This window comes from Loxodonta africana, chromosome 15, assembly GCF_030014295.1.
Source record: "Loxodonta africana isolate mLoxAfr1 chromosome 15, mLoxAfr1.hap2, whole genome shotgun sequence".
NCBI classification, from domain to species: Eukaryota; Metazoa; Chordata; class Mammalia; order Proboscidea; family Elephantidae; genus Loxodonta; species Loxodonta africana.
In genome coordinates, this window is record NC_087356.1 from 11,868,277 (window position 1) to 11,875,672 (window position 7,396).

The following is a 7,396-nucleotide window of genomic DNA, read 5'->3' on the forward strand; positions in this document are numbered from 1 at the left end:
CAAAGGAGACTAACAATCCCACACATCAAAATAAAATACAATAAAAACACAAAGACTCAGCAAAAACAAAATCAACAACAGTGAAAAAGAGGAAAAGACAGTATATAAAGAAAAACTACTCAGCGTGAAAAATTAAGTGCAAAGAAGAAACTGTCAAGAACACACAAAAAAAGACATCAAAATTACTGCACTAAACTCATACCTATCCACAATTATGCTGAATGTAAACAGACTAAATGCAACAATAAAGAGACAGAGTGGTAGAATGGATAAAAAAAGAAAAACACAATCCGTCTATATACTGTCTACGAGAGATGCACTTTAGACTTAAAGACACAAACAAACTAAAATGCAAAGGATAGAAAAAATATATCAAGCAAACAACAATAAAAAAAGAGCAGGAATGTCAATATTAATTTCTGACAAAATGGACTTTAAAGTTAAATCCACCACAAAGGATAAGGAAGGATGCTATATAATGAGTAAAGGGACAATATGCCAGGAGGACATAACCATGTTAAATATTTACTTATCCAATGACAGGGCTTCAAGATACATAAAACAAACTCTAACAGCATTGAAAAGTAAGACAGACAGCTCCACAATAATAGTAGGACACTTCAACACACCACTTTCAGTGAAGGACAGAACATCCAGAAAGAAGCTCAATAAAGCCATGGAAGATCTAAATTCCACAATCAACCAACTTGACCTCATAGACATATACAGAACACTCCACCCAACAGCAGCCAAGTATACCTTCTTTTCCAAGCCACATGGAACATTCTCTAGAATAGACCACATATTAGGTCATAAAGCCAGCCTTAACAGAATCCAAAACATCAAAATATTACAAAGCATTTTCTCTGACCATAAAGCAATAAAAGTAGAAATCAATACAGAAAAAGCAGGGAAAAGAAATCAAACACATGGAAACTGAATAACACCTTGCTCAAAAATGACTGGGTTATAAAAGAAATTAAGGACAGAATAAAGAAATTCATAGAATCCAAACAGAATGAAAACACCACCTATCAGAACCTTTGGGATACAGCAAAAGCAGTGCTCAGAGGCCAATTTATAGCAAAAATGTACACATCCAAAAAGAAGCAAGGGCCAAAATCAAAGAATTGTCCCTACAACTTGAAGAAATAGAAACAGAAACAAAAGAAACCCTCAGGGATCAGAAGGAAAAAATAATTAAAAATAGAGCAGAATTAAATGAAATAGAGAACAGAAAAACAACTGAAAGAGTTAACAGGACCAAAAGCTGGTTCTTTGAAAAGATTGACAAAATTGATAAACCATTGGCCAGACTGACAAAATCAAAACAAGAGAGGAAGCAAATAACCCGAATAAGAAATAAGATGGGTGATATTACTACAGACCCAACTGAAATTAAAAGAAACATATCAGATTACTATGAAAAATTGTACTCTAACAAATTTGAAAACCTAGAAGAAAAGGATAAATTTCTAGAAACACACTACCTAACTAAACTAACACAAACAGAGGTAGAACACTAAATAAACCCATAACAAAAGAAAAGATTGAAAATGTAATTTAAAAACTCCCAACGGAAAAACAGCCCTGGCCCTGATGGCTTCACTGGAGAATTCTACCAAACTTTCAGAGAAGCGTTAACACCACTACTACTAAAAGTATTTCAGAGAATAGAAAAGGATGGAATACTCCCAAACTCATTCTATGAAACCAGCATTTCCCTCATACCAAAACCAGGTAAAGACACCACAAAAAAAGAAAATTAGAGACCTGTATTCCTCATGAACATAGATGCAAAAATCCTCAACAAAATTCTAGCCAATAGAATTCAAGAACATGTCAAAAAAATAATTCACCATGACCAAGTGAGATTCATACCAGATATGCATGTATAGCTCAACGTTAGAAAAACAATCAATGTAATTCACCATACGAATAAAACAAAAGACAAGAACCACATGCAGAAAAGGCATTTGACAAAGTCCAACTCCCATTCATGATAAAAACTCTCAGAAAAATAGGAATAGGAGGAAAATTCCTTAACATAAACAAGTGCATTTATACAAAGCCAACAGCCAACATCATCCTAAATGGAGAGAATCTGAAAGCATTCCCCTGGGAATGGGAATCAGACAAGGATGCCCTTTATCACCACTCTTCTCCAACATTATGCTGGAGGTTCTAATTAGAGAAATTAGGCTAGATAAAGAAATAAAGGGCATCCAGATTGGTAAGGAAGAAATAAAAGTATCTCTATTTGCAGATGACATGATCTTATACACAGAAAACTCCAAAGAATCTACAAGAAAACTACTGAAACTAATAGAAGAGTTCTGCACAGCATCAGAATACAAGTTAAACATACAAAAATCAGTTGGATTCTTTTACATCAAAAAAGAGAATGTCAAAGAGGAAATCACCAAATCAACCCCCAAGAAGATAAAATATTTAGGAATAAATCTAACCAGAGACATAGAAGACCTATACAAAGAAAACTACAAGACACTACTACTTCAAGAAGCCAAAAGAGACTTACAGAAGTGGAAAAACATACCTTGTTCACAGATAGGAAGACTCAACAGTGTAAAAATGTCTACTCTATCCAAAGCGATCTATAGATACAATGCAATCCAGATCCAAATACCAATGACATTTTTTAATGATGTGAGGAAACAAATCACCAACCTCATATGAAACGGAAAGAGGCCCCGGATAAATAAAGCATTACTGAAAAAGAAAAACAAAGTCGGAAGCCTCACATTATCTGATTTTAGAACCTATTGTACTGTCACTGTAGTCAAAACAGCCTGGTACTGGTAGAACAACAGATACATAGACCAATGGAACAGACTCGAGAATCCAGACATAAATCCATCCACATATAAGCAGCTGGTATTTGACAAATGCCCAAAGTCTGTTAAATGGGGAAAAGACAACCTCTTTAACAAATGGTGCTGGCATAACTGGATATCTATCTGCAAAAAAATGAAGCAAGACCCATACCTCGTACCATGCACAAAAACTAACTCAAAATGGATCAAAGACCTAAATATAAAATCTAAAATGATAAAGATCATGGAAGAAAAAATAGGGACAATGCTAGAAGTCCTAATACATGGCATAAACAGGATACAAAACACTACTAACAATGTACAAACACCAGAAGGGAAACTAAATAACTGAGAGCTTCTAAAAATCAAACACTTATGCTCACTCAAAGACTTCACCAAAAAAAAGTAAAAAGATTACGTACAGACTGGGGAGAAGTTTTTGGCTTTGACAATTCTGATCCATCTGATCTCTAAAATCTACATGATACTGCAAAAACTCAACAACAAAAAGACAAATAACCCAATTGAAAAATGGGCAAAGGATATGAACAGGCACTTCACCAAAGAAGACATTCAGGCAGCTAACAGATACTTGAAGAAATGCTCACAATCATTATCTGTTAGAGAAATCCAAATCGAAACTACAATGAAATACATCTTACCCCAACAAGGCTGGCATTAATCCAAAAAACACAAAATAATAAATGTTGAAGAGATTGTAGAGAGACTGGAACACTTATACACAGCTGGTGGGAATGTAAAATGGTACAACCACTTTAGAAATAGATTTCATGCTTCCTTAAAAAGCTAGAAATAGAAATAGAACTACCATACAATCCAGCAATCCCAGTTCTTGGAATATATCCTAGAGAAATAAGTACTTTCATACAAACAGATATATGCAGACCCATGTCATTGCAGCACTGTTTAGAATAGCAAAAAGATGGAAGCAACCAAGGTGCCCATCAATGGGTGAATGGATAAACTCTGGTATGTTCACATAATGGAATACTATGCAATGATTAAGAAGAAAGATGAGTCTGTGAAACAACACTGAGGTATCTGGAATGCATTATGCTGATTGAAATTAGTCAGTTGCAAAAGGACAAATACTGTATGAGACCACTATTAAATGAACTCAGAAAAAAGTTTAAACACAGAAGAAAATATTCTTTGATGGTTATGAGGGTGGAGAGGGAGGGAGAGGGGTATTTACTGCTTAGGTAGTACAGGAGAACTATTTTATGTGAAGGGAAAGACAACACAGTACAGGAGCGTTCACCACAACTGGACTAAACCAAAAGCAAAGAAGTTTTCTGAATACAACTGAACACTTTGAAGGCCAGAGTAGCAGGAATGGGGGTCTAGGGACCATAGTTTCAGGGGACATCTAAGTCAACTGGCATAACACTTTGGTGAGTGGCATCTGGGGTCTTCAAGACTAGCAAGTAACCATCTAAGATGCATCAACTGGCCTCAACCCACCTGGCGCAAAGGAGAATGAACACCAAAGACGTAAGGTAAAGATGACCCCAAGAGACAGAAAGGGCCGCATATACCAGAGATACATCAGCCTGAGACTGGAAGAACTAGATGGGGCCCAGCTACCACTGATGACTGCCCTGAGAGGGAACATAACAGTGAATCCCTGGTGGAGCAGGAGAACAGTGGGATGCAGATCTCAAGTTCTCGTAATAAGACCAGATTTAACAGTCTCACTGAGACTAGAGGGACACCGGAGGTCATGGTCCCTGGACCCTCTGTTAGCCCAAGACTGAAGCCATTCCTGAAGCCAACTCTTCAGACAGGGATTGGACTGGACTATAAAACAGAAGACGATACTGATGAGGAGTGAGCTTCTTGGCTCAAGTAGACACATGAGACTATGTGGGCAGCTCCTGTCTGGAGGCAAGATGAAAAAGCAGAGGTGGACAGGAGCTGGTTGAATGGACACAGGTAATACAGGTTGAAAAGGAGGAGTGTGCTGTCTCATTAGGGGGAGGGCAGCTAGGAGTACATAGCAAGTTTTGCATAACTTTTTGTATGAGAGACTGACTTGATTTGTAAACTTTCACTTAAAATACAATAGAAAACAAACAATAATTTCACTTAACTAGTAAAAAAAAGTCTGCATTGAGCATTGTGCTCTTTAAGAGCTATCCATACGGTATCAAACTGACAACAGCAACTCAAAAGATTAGATGCTTAGAGGGCAGTAAGTTTCTTAATAAGGGAGGAACAGAAAACAAGCGTGAAAATGGTTGCACAACTCAAAGAATGTGATCAATGTCACTAAATTGTACATGTAGAAACTGTTGAATTGGTGTATGTTTTGCTGTGTATAGTCTCAATAATGACAAGAAAATAAATAAAATTTAGAGAGAAAAAAAAGAAATGTGACAGGCACACATTTTCATTTTAAATACATTGACACCAAATTTATTGAATCAAATGTGGGTGGGCTTGTCAACTGCCTGTTTGCTCCTGGTTCTATTCCTTGCCCTCTTCCTGCTCTGCTTTGTATGTTGTGCAGCTGTATTTCCCAGGTTCCCTTGTCTTCTGGCTTTCAGGTAGCTTCAACCAATGGGAGGCACTCACCAAAGACTGGAGGGCAGGCAGAAAAGAGAAGCCAAAGTATTTTTACCTCCTTACTCTGTTTTGTGGTGTTTCTGGCAGTGACCGAGTATCTTTGGTGGCCTCAGTTTCCACTGGACAAACTCTTCATCTTTGCGCTCAGCTGCCACCAGGCTGGTCCCTGTGGTTCCAGCTTCTGTTGTGTGGCCCAGATTCTGGGGTCCACTAATACCAACTCATCTCTTTATCCCTCCAGCACTAGGAGGGATAAATCTATGATTCGTGTTACTGTTCTCTGTTTAGGTTCTCAGCCCTTTCACCATCTGCATAACTGATTCCTGGGATTAAATTCCCTCTGTTTGAATTACCTAGAGTGGTTTCCATTTTTGCTTGCTGACCTGTGGCTCATTCACCTTGTCTTATTTCTACCCAGTCCTAATTCACTTTTCTTTCCCTACTCACTATCAGATGACATTGCATCATTCTTCAATACTGAGTTTATGGATATTATGGAGCGGGGTAGCCTTACAGACAAGACTATGAAGGAGGCTGGCCTTCAGAAAAAGAAAGAGATCTTTTCAACCGTGTTTTGACATCCTAAGTAATGAATCTGGACAGTTTCCCAAAACAGTGCAGTAGTATCCCCACTAAAAAGATTTTCTTCTGAAGGAATGGGACACTCTGGTTAAACACAAGAGCAACAGCAGAATTAGAATTAGGGCCACATGGAGCACCTTGAAGTCTAATTACAATGCTGTCACCCTCTAGCCACCTGTTCAGGCAGTCTGGACTATTAAGGAATTTTCTAAATTAACAGAGAGACCTAATGAAAACCTAGAATGTACTAAGGTAACTAATTTTATAATTCTTATCATTTACTCCTATGTTACAACTTTTTGGAGGAAATGATAGTACAGTGGGGACTTTTATGGACTGAATTGTATCCTCCCAAAATTTATGTTGGAATCCTTACCTGGTACCTGTGAATATAATCTTGTTTGGAAATAGGATCTTTGGAGATGTTATCAGTTAAGTCAATATGAGATGATACAGGAGCAGGGTGGTCCTAATCCAATCTGAGTTATATCCTATAAAAGAGGAGAAAGAGAGACAGACAGAGGGAAGATGGCACTGTGATGATGGAGTTACAGGTGGGCCTACCAAAAACTAACGCAAGAAAAGATCTTCTCCTAGAGCCACTGGAGAAAACACGGCCCTGCTGACATCCTGCATTCAGACTTCTTGTATACAGAACTGGGATAGAATAAGTTTCTGTTGTTTAAACCACCCACTTTGTGGTACTTTGTCACTGCAGTCTCAGGTAACTAACAGAGGGACTATGGTACCCACTCAGAATTGAAAGTTGTCTTACATCTCTCTCTCTCTCTCCACCTTCATAATTTCTTGTTGCATCACAACTAGAAAGGTTCAGAGAAACAGGTAACAAAGAGAAATGACCTAGGCATTTCTCAAGTCCTCCTGGAATTTTTAATTCCAGGTAAGTGCACAGAAAGCATGGTAACCTTCCTTTTGTACTTTTCTCTTTTTCGCAGAGGAGGGGAGGAGGGTCTGCACTGGGTTCCAATTGAGTGATAATAATATCTTAGTGTGTTCTGAGGCACCTCAAGTTTTATTCAATATAGAAATTTATTTTCTAAAAATACTCATAATATACCTAAAAGATAGAGATGATGATGCCAACTTTTATTTTAGGTCACAATAAGTAATTCTGCTTACCTTGTTGTTGTTAGGTGCCATCGAGTCGGTTCTGACTCATAATGGCCCTATGCACAACAGAATGAAACACTGCCCCATCCTGCTCCATCCTCACAATAATTGCCACGTATGAGCTCAATGTTACAACCACTGTGTCCATCTATCTCATTGAGGGTCTTCCTCTTTTGTGCTGACTCTCTACTTTACCAAATATGATGTCCTTTTCTAGGGACTGGTCGCTCCTGATAACATGTTCCAAGTAAGCGAGGCGA